The sequence below is a fragment of the Triticum dicoccoides genome, chromosome 2B (genome assembly GCF_002162155.2).
Source record: "Triticum dicoccoides isolate Atlit2015 ecotype Zavitan chromosome 2B, WEW_v2.0, whole genome shotgun sequence".
NCBI classification, from domain to species: Eukaryota; Viridiplantae; Streptophyta; class Magnoliopsida; order Poales; family Poaceae; genus Triticum; species Triticum dicoccoides.
The window spans coordinates 182,886,085-182,896,544 of record NC_041383.1 but is presented as its reverse complement, the minus strand read 5'-3'; positions in this window follow the sequence as shown (position 1 = coordinate 182,896,544).

Here is a 10,460-nt window from a genome sequence, read left to right as displayed (position 1 = left end):
GGCACAAGTGATACAAAGTTGCTCATTGAGCTGTATGCTAGAGGTAGGAGAAGGCAAGGCTAGCTCTCTCCTACTCTCGGAATGTGGCTAGGTATAATGGGCTCGAAAACCTTTGCATGGGTGCCCTGGGGGGTTTATATAGGCCTACCCCCCAGGGGTACTGATACGTCTCCAACGTATCTATAATTTTTGATTGTTCCATGCTATTATATTAGCCCTTTTGGATGTTTATGGGCTTTATTTTACACATTTATATCATTTTTGGAACTAACCTACTAACCGGAGGCCCAGACCATATTGCTGTTTTTTTACCTATTTCAGTATTTCGAAGAAAAAAGGAATATCAAACGGAGTCCAAACGGAACGAAACCTTCGGGAGCGTGATTTTTGGAACGAACGTGATCTGGAGAGCTTGGAGTGCAAGCCAAGAAGCTCCCGAGGACCCCACGAGATAGGGGGCCGCGCCCCCCTGTAGGGCGCGCGCCCCTATCTCGTGGGCCCCTCGGGCGGCCACCGACGTACTTCTTCCTCCTATATATACCTATGTACCCCGAAAACATCCAGGAGCACCACGAAACACAATTTCCACCGCCGTAACCTTCTGTATCCGTGAGATCCCATCTTGGAGCCTTCACCGGCACTCTGCCGGAGGGGGAATCGACCATGGAGGGCTTCTACATCAACATCCTTGCCCCTCCGGTGAGTTGTGAGTAGTTTACCACAGACCTACGGGTCCATAGTTATTAGCTAGATGGCTTCTTCTCTCTTTTTGGATCTCAATACAATGTTCTCCCCCTCTCTTATGGAGATCTATTCGATGTAAACTCTTTTTGTGGCGTGTTTGTCGAGATCCGATGAATTGTGGGTTTATGATCAAGTTTATCTATGAATAATATTTGAATCTTCTCTGAATTCTTTTATGTATGATTGAGTTATTGTTGCAAGTCTCTTCGAATTATCAATTTGGTTTGGCCTACTAGATTGGTCTTTCTTGCCATGGGAGAAGTGCTTAGCTTTGGGTTCAATCTTGCGGTGTCCTTACCCAGTGACAGAAAGGGTTGCAAGGCACGTATTGTATTGTTTCCATTGAGGATAACAAGATGGGGTTTACATCATATTGCATGAGTTTATCCCTCTACATCATGTCATCTTGCTAAATGCGTTACTCTGTTTGTATGAACTTAATACTCTAGATGCAGGCAGGAGTCGGTCAATGTGTGGAGTAATAGTAGTAGATGCAGGTAGGAGTCGGTCTACTTGTTATGGACGTGATGCCTATATACATGATCATGCCTAGATAATCTCATAACTATGCGCTTTTCTATCAATTGCTCGAAAGTAATTTGTTCACCCACCATAATACTTATGCTATCTTGAGAGAAGCCACTAGTCAAACATATGGCCCCCGGTTCTATCTCTTATCATATTTGCTTTCAATCTACTTTTATTTGCATCTTTACTTTTTGCATCCATATCATAAAATACCAAAAATATATTTATCTTATCATACTATCTTTATTAGATCTCACTTTCGCAAGTGGCGGTGAAGGGATTGACAACCCCTTTATTGTGTTGGTTGCGAGTTCTCACTTTGTTTGTGTAGGTGCGTGGGACTTTTGAGGAGCCTCCTACTGGATTGATACCTTGGTTCTCAAAACTGAGGGAAATACTTACGCTACACTTGTTGCATCACCCTCTCCTCTTCGAGGAAAACCAACGCAAGCTCAAGATGTAGCAAGTACAATGGTAATCTGGCCGGCTGCTGGGCCCGGCTGTCAGCGTCCCCGGCCTCCGGCTTCTCCACCGACTACTGGGGCCCGCCGCCTGGTGGGCCCCGCCGACTGGTCTGGTACGGAGCCGACAGGCCCTCCTGCCGCTGGCGGGTCTGGTTGGTGGCTACTCACTGTAGCAGTGCTGCTAATGATGCTAGCTTGGTCAGCTCTGTGTGGCTATAGTCCCGCCGCCTGGTGGGAGATCACTGTAGCCACACCTGGTCTCATCAGGTTAATGGTGGCACTTGCTTCGAGGGAGGGGACGGCCGCCTGCCGGAGGCCGGCCCTCCCATGGTCTGGTTGGTTCGGCGTGCGCCGTCTTCTGAGGTGTCACTGCCGGGTAGGGCCCGTGGCCTGCGGGCCGTACCGATAGGCCGTCGTGGGGAACAGGGCCCTGCCTGCCCAGAGTGACGTCAAGGGAAGGTGGCAACAGTGCCACGCCGTGCGGAGATCTCCGCCCGTACGGAACATTGTGGCCACGCTAGAATCAAGGTTCGGGGGTGAGGGCTTCAATGTAGCCACGCCCCATCTCATCCTTTTGATGGGGGCACAAACTCTGAGGGTGCGAGGTGGCCGCCTGCTTGATGTCGTCCTTCCTAGAGGCCGGCTGGCTGGAGCCGGCCGCTCGTGGTGCCGTCTTCTGGTGACTGGCCGCCCGCTAGTGGCCGGCCGTCGAGCTAGCCGGCCCCCAGAGGGCGGAGCTTCAGCTTGGGGCACAGCAAGACGAAGCTGGCCCAAAATCTTGATAAATCTAGGGACCCGGGTGAGGCTACCCATGGCCCATTACTCCGACAGCCCGCCGAGCCGATTCCAGGCAGTTACTTTGGGCTCGTGAAGGGGTATGTGAGTGCCTGCCCTCGACTCGAAGTCATCAAGCGGTCGGTCTGTATGGAGGGTGCGCGAATGGCCTTCGCTCGCGCAAAGGTGCACTGGGGGAAGATGGATGCGGAAAAGCTGATGACTGAGGGACCGCTGGAGGGGAAGGAGCACCGCAAGCCCGAATTATATTAAGATATTGTCTTGAAAGGAGCCCGTCTTGCGGCGGAGCAATGCACCAAGGACATTATATTTCCATGAATACAGTCATGTCGTCCTTTGTAATGTTGAATAAGGTCATTTCTATTATTTATTGCCTGTTATTTGGAAGTTTTTCCTCCTGTGCGGCCGTTTTATATATTAATCATGAGCGTTGGCCAGTCGTCGGCTTCTGCCCCCATATAGTAAGTACGGGGGTGTTCGAGATAAACCTGAGCACTCTTTATCCCTGTTTTGGGTCCTTGAAGGAGGTGTTCAGCACAGCGAACCAGGAAATCAGACTATAGGGCTTTATCACTCTCACTTAGCCATAGGAGTTTGACGAAAGGAAGGTAGGCGCAGCCCCTGGTGTTCGGAAGACCGCGCGAGGGGCTCTATAAGCACCTGATTGGAAGAAGAACCAATCCATCGCACGCTGCATTGGTTATGGCATTATGCGGAAGAAATCCTTAAAGATTTTACAACCTCTCGAACAGCTGACCAGCTCTCGTCGTATCATGACAGTCAGTTTTCGGCTTTCTCTACTGAGGTGCTCGTCCGGAAGAACCGGGACACAATCGCAGTAGTTCTCCCTGTGCTACCTTAGCCGATATAGTGGAACGTAAGGTACCAAAACATGGGAGCCGGGCAAACCCAACTATTGACCCAAGACATGATTCAGAGTTGATGCATATAATGCTATAAGTTCGGGGTGCCGAACTGTCGTGAAGGTGTTCGGACTTTATTGCTGTATTATAGGTATAATGAAGCCCCTGGCATATTAAGGCATATCGCGACATGCAGCTGCCTTTTGAAAAAAGAGTTTAAATAAGAAATAACAGCAGATAAGCATCATATAAATCCACATGTTGTATTTGAATAATACGCCGATGCATATGAGTACAGGTAATGTGATAAAAAGAAATATGACTGCGGAACCTGCTGAGACCAGGTGGGAGGAAGTTGTATGCGGATCCGGAATGTGGTCGGATGGTCATCGAAGGGAATATCTAAAGATTCCCTTACGCGTTCGAATTGTTTCCATGCCATCAGTCCTGGCCTATGCAAAGGTGAGCCTGCAAAGAAAATGCAAAAAATGTTTGTGTGCCACAGGGCGGTTGAGCCGCAGTATGTGGCCTGTCTTAACTTTTGTCGGAGTGTTTAATTGATCTCCGGACGAGCCGGGCTATCCTGCCACGCAGTAGTTTGGACTCCTTTGGTGGTGTCCGGAAGCTCGGTCGTCGACTCGAGGTTCGATTGAAAGGTGCCACTCGTTGCTTCTGCTGTTAAAGCGGCGGTAGACTCTTCGGCAGTAAGGGGAAGTTCGGCCCTGCCATTAACCGTGATGACACCGTGCGGACCGGGCATCTTAAGTTTACGATAGGCATAATGTGGTGTCGCGTTGAATCAAGTGAACGCGGTTCGTCCGAGCAGGGCCTGATAGTCACTCCGAAATGGGACAATGTCGAAGACTAACTCTTCAGTATGGTAATTGTTTGGTGATCCGAAGACTACCTCCAGAGTGATGGAGCCTATAAAACTGGCCTCCACACCTGGTATAACACCTTTAAAGGTGGTTTTAGTGGGTTTGATCATCGAATGATTGATACTCATCTGGCGCACTATGTCCTGATACAGCAAGTTTAGACTGCCGCCTCCGTCCATAAGGACTCGTGTGAGGTGGAACCCGTCAATTATTGGGCCGAGGACGAGTGCAGCTGAATTACCCTAATTGGTATTAGCCGGGCGATCCGTATGATCGATAGTGATCGGCTGTAGTTTATATTGTGGGGCGACTGGCTCCGTTAAGCCGACATCCCTAAGAGTGCGCGTTCGTTCCCGTTTGGGGATGTGGATGGCGTTTATCATATTCACCGCTTTGATTTGTGGAGGAAATCTCCTTTGCCCTCCTTTGTTTGGTGATCGGGGCTCCTCCTCATCGTCGTCGCTTTGAGACCCTTGCCCCTTGTTTGCGGCACCTGACCTACAGGCTTGCTTGAAGACCCAGCATTCTCTGTTGGTGTGATTGGCTGGTGTTCCTGGAGTGCCATGAATTTGGCATGGACGATCGAGTATGCCGTCCAGACTGGACGGGCCCGAATTGTTCTTTTGGAGTGGCTTTTTCTGCTGACCGGTCTTAGAGCCACTAAATCCGGCGTTGGTTGTTGTGTCTTCGGTGTTATCACCGTTTTTGTGACGCTTGTGTTTGTTGCGTCGTGGTTTGTCGTTGCTGTCTCTGGCTTTTGATGTCCCAGGATTGCTTGCTGTGTTGTTGCTACGAGCCAACCAACTATCCTCACCCGCACAAAAGCGGGTCATGAGTGTCATGAGGGCTGCCATGGACTTTGGCTTTTCTTGGCTGAGATGTCGGGCAAGCCACTCATCACGGATGTTATGCTTAAAGGATGCTAGGGATTCGGCATCCGGACAGTCGACGATTTGGTTCTTTTTAGTTAGGAACCGAGTCCAGAATTTCCCGGTTGATTCTCCGGGCTGTTGGGTTATGTGACTTAAATCATCAGCATCCGATGGTCGCACATAAGTGCCCTAGAAGTTATCCAGGAATGCGTATGCCAGGTTCTCCCAACTTCCTATGGAGCTTGTCGGCAAGCTATTCAGCCAATGCCGAGCCGGTCCCTTGAGTTTTAGTGGGAGGTACTTGATGGCGTGTAGATCATCCCCGCGGGCCATGTGAATGTGGAGGAAGAAATCTTCTATCCATACAGCGGGGTCTGTAGTACCATCATATGATTCAATGTTCACAGGTTTAAATTCTTTTGGGAATTCATGATCCATTACTTCGTCAGTGAAGCATAGGGGGTGTGTGGCGCCTCTATGCCGGGCTACATTGTATTCAGTCCTGACGGATTTGTTAGTATATCCGGCATGACAGTCGTCGTCACGCGTTGAGGCGAGCCCCCGTGATCTGTAGATCGATCTTGACTCCTGCTTTGTTTTTCAGTTTGTCTCGCAGGTCACGCGTGGAGCCCTGGGCCTTTGTGTTTTTGCTTGCTTGGCACCGGGGTGAGGGCTGGACTTCGGGCTAATACGCCACTTTGTCTAGACCACGAGGTGGTCGGTCAGCCGCATTGTGCGCTGGTAGTGTAGTCTTTAAAATCTCCTCCTCGAGTTGGGGTAGCAACCAGCGGTTTGGGTAACTTTTGGTTGGGCGCTTGAGTCCGTATTCCTCGGCTGCCACGACCTCGGTCCATCTATCAGTTAGCAGATCTTGATCAGCTTGAAGTTGTTGCTGCTTCTTCTTCAGGCTTTTTGCGGTGGCTATAAGCCGGCGCTTGAAGCGCTCCTGCTCGACGGGATCTTCAGGCACGATGAATTCTTCATCGCCAAGGCTCACTTCATCTTCGGAGAGGGGCATGTAATTGTCATCCTCTCATTCTCCATCTATTGCTTGTTCCTTAGGGCTAGCTTGCCCATCCTCCTGCACGGCCTGCTTGAAGCCTGGCTGGGCGGGATTGTTTTCGTCTTCGGCACCATCCGGATTGCTATCATCTCTTGTGCCGGTATTGCTATTTTTGCTATGGTGGGGCTTAGAGCGGCGCCGATGACGCCGGTGCTTAGATTGCTTTTCCAAGGGGTTATCCTCTGTTGCCTCATCGCCATTGCTTTCTTTGGGGGTGTCCACCATGTATATATCATATGATGAGGTGGTTGTCCAGCGTCCTATGGGCGGTGGTTCCTGTTCTTCTCCTGCATCGCCATCCATACCATTGATGTCTTCAGAGTCTAAGTCAAGCACGTCGGTTAAGTCATCGACAGTGGCTATTAAGTGGGTGGTGGGTGGGTGACGAATTTCTTCGTCGTCCGCTTCCCACTCCAGCCGGACATAGTTCAGCCAAGAATCTCCTGATAGAGAGAGAGACCTCAATGAATTTAGCACGTCGCCCAAGGGTGAGTGCTGAAAGATATCCGCAGAGGTAAAATCCATGATCGGTGCCCAATCAGATTCGATAGGCACAGACGCACGCGGTTCGGAACCTATGGCCGGAGACGAGTCCGAGGGTCCGATGACACAGATCTCCTTAGAGGTGAAGTCTTGTGTTCGGCTCCAGCGCCGATGAATGTGCGGCCTCCATGACGGGGTCTATCCACCCGTCCTCGGATGGCGTGATCTGCTCCGGATTAAGGGCCGGGGCAGCCGCAGGTGCGATCTTCCGAACACCGTCCGATGGCAGATCTAAGTCATGCTCGTTGTGACTGTCCAGCGCTCCTGACATGGGCTCGAATCCGTCGAAGATCAAGTCTTCGCGGATATCGGCAGTGTAGTTCAAGTTTCCAAACCTGACCTAATGGCCAAGGGCGTAGCTATCGATCTGCTCCAGATGGCCAAGCGAGTTGGCCCGCAGGACAAAGCCGCCGAATATGAAGATCTGTCCGGGGAGAAAAACCTCACCCTGGACCGCATTGTTGCTGATGATTGAAGGAGCCATCAAGCCTTATCGCGACGACACAGTGGAACTCTCAATGAAAGCACTAATGTCGGTGTCAAAACCGGCGGATCTCAGGTAGGGGGTCCTGAACTGTGCGTCTAAGGCTAATGGTAACAGGAGGCGTGGGACACGATGTTTACCCAAGTTCGGGCCCTATCGATGGAAGTAATACCCTACTTCCTGCTTGATTGATCTTGATGATATGAGTATTACAAGAGTTGATCTACCACGAGATTGTAGAGGCTAAACCCTAGAAGCTAGCCTATGATTATGATTGTTGTTGTCCTACGGACTAAACCCTCCGGTTTATATAGACACCGGAGGGAGCTAGGGTTACACAGAGTCGGTTACAGAGAAGGAGATCTACATATCCAAATTGCCAAGCTTGCCTTCCACGCAAAGAAGAGTCCCACACGGACACGGGACGAAGTCTTCAATCTTGTATCTTCATAGTCCAACAGTCCGGCCAAAGTATACAGTTCGGATGTCCGAGGACCCCCTAATCCAGGACTCCCTCAGTGGTGCCGGCTCCTGGTCGGAAGCTACGTCCATCGTCTGATTGTCGTCGCTCAGCTCGGCGAGCTAGCTGGCGACCCAGCATGTCCGGCTGCTCGACCAACCCGCTGCCAAGCACGAGCATGACTGCCCTGGCCCACCCAGACCGCCTCCCTCGCCAGCGTGCGCTTTCCGCCCGAAACGGTCAGCGCCGTCCGCCCTGCTTCCCGGTGTAGGCGATTGCTCCGCCTTCAAACAACACAAGTGTCGTCCGTCCGTCCGTCTGCTTCCCACATTGATGATACATGGTTGCCGAGGCGGCTACGCCGGTGCCACATGTCTGTCCCTCCGCAGCCCACCATTGCTACATAAACTACTGTTCCGGCCATAGGTCCAGTCATCCGCATCTGTTCCCTTTCTCGTGTCCACACCACTACTGCACACCATGGCTTCCTCGCGCTCCAGCGCTCTTCGGGACGGGCGAACGACGAACCACAAGGAGATGGCAGCCATTGCTACTGGCAGGCAGCCGGAGGACGACGACATCCCAATGGAGAACATGGTAGTCAATGATCCGACGCCAACCCCCTCCTCCGCGCCATCCTCGCCGGTGCATTGCACCATGACCATCGGCGAGGCGTGTGCCCAATACATGGACACGGTGAGGCAGAAGCGTGAGGAGCAGTTCCGGGAGGCGCAGGCTGCCGCTGCCTACAACCACCATCTCCTCTAGGAGCACCTGCAGGCGGAGGAGCAGATTGCCGCAGAGCGGGCGGAGCAGGAGGCGCTGCTCGACTCATACCGCTCCGCCCGTGAGGGCCGCCTCGAGTGCTAGTGGTACCGCATGCGGGTGGCGGAGGCTGCGGCCACCTACAAAGAGGGCGATGAAGCGGGTGAGGCGCTGTTTGGCGAGACCGAGGACGAGGCAGAGGACAATGCCGGCTCCGACGAGTCCCCGCTCCGCTGGCATCGACGAGGCCTTGCTCCGCCGAAGCCCCGCGGCGCCAACAATGAGGCAGAGGAAACCGCCGGCTCCGCCGAGGCCCCGCCCCGCCAACAACGAGGCAGAGGACATCACCGGCTCAGCCGAGGCCCTGCCCTGCCGGCAACGAGGGGGTGGATTTCCCCCGCTCCGCCGAGGCGCTGCCCTGCCGGCAACGAGACAGAGGACATCGCTGGCTCAGCCGAGGCCCCGCCCCGCCGGCACCGAGGCGGAGGCCCTACTCCACCGAGGTCCTGCCCCGCCAACAACAAGGATGAGGACATCGCTGGCTTAGCCGAGGCCCGACCCTACCGGTAACGAGGGGGAGGATTTCCCCCGCTCTGCCGAGGCGCCGCCCCACCGGCAACAAGACAGAGGACATCACCGGCTCCATTGAGGCCCCGCCCCGCTGCCAACAAGGCCGCGCCACACAGAAAATGAGGAAGAGTAGAACATGGTAGGTCGCCTCCGCTCGGGTCCAAGTAAGGCCACTGCTGCTACCCTCCGGTTCAAGCCAAGCTAGGTGGGTTGACCATTGACGGTCGATTAGCTTCTTGGCGGTGAAGTGGAGACGGAGAGCTATATCGGAGAAGGACGCCGCTTCTACTTAACTACTGGTGCAGTTGGCTGACTGGCACGTGGGCCCAACAAGCATTTGGGCCACATGTCAGTTACGCAACTGCACCTGCAGTTAAGTAACTGAAGCTTCTGTTCGGCTTAGCCGGACACAGGTGGGTAGCTTCGATTAATTAATTATACCTCCAGCGCACCCCTTTTTAGTTGAAGAATGTATGAAATGTAATGAAATCCGCCGTGTATGAATGAATTTATTTCAATTAGTTCAAATTCTTGTATCACTGGCATTGGATGAACATGCAAAACAATACATACTAGCATTATTCCCAGGATGATCACCTCGTTTGCAGCAGTTTCACATGTACTCCCTTCGGTCCTTTCTAGTATGCATACAAGTTTTGTCTGAAGTCAAAGTATCTCTACTTTGACCAATCTTATAGAAACAAGTATGCGCTTTCACAATGTGCGAAGTAAAAAGGAACAGAAGGAGTACAAAGAGTTTGAGCAGCTTTTTAGCGTTCTTGTACATTGCAATCAAACACACAGGCCTGGCAATTCATAGAGAACATTCAAAACAATCGATCATTATGCATCTCAGCGATTCACATGTCAGAGCCAATATTTACTTCACAACTAAAGAATAAAGAAAAATTGATCGATGCTGCTGACAGCAAAGGGCGTCCCATTCGAAAATATCAAAGACATGTCTTCTTGCTAACATCAATGAGCAAAATTTGACAACTTTGTCGCATTCCAAAATATCAAATGCCTACGATTGTGGAAATGGGTGGGATTTGCCATCAGTTCAGACATTGACATGGCACCTCGTGCTAAATAAACCAGCTATTCTTTTTTGTGCGGTTCCACCAAAATCAACCAAATTCATGCGTAGCTTGTATGATTTCGCCCTTATATGTTGCAATGCCTTAACTTATTGGCACCTCCTTTCTTGTGGTGGAAATGAATGATTCGATGTATTCATGAACATTTTGTGTAGTTCCCATTGAAATCAAGCTGAGCACCCCTGTTTGCACAAATACAAAAAAAGTGATTAGTATAAAGCAAACTGTACTATGAATTGATAGTTTAAACAAGCACCTACATGGTCCATGTAGAGCACACTTTTAGAAAAATGGAACTCGCCGGAAAGAATCCTAGAACAACATTGTACTT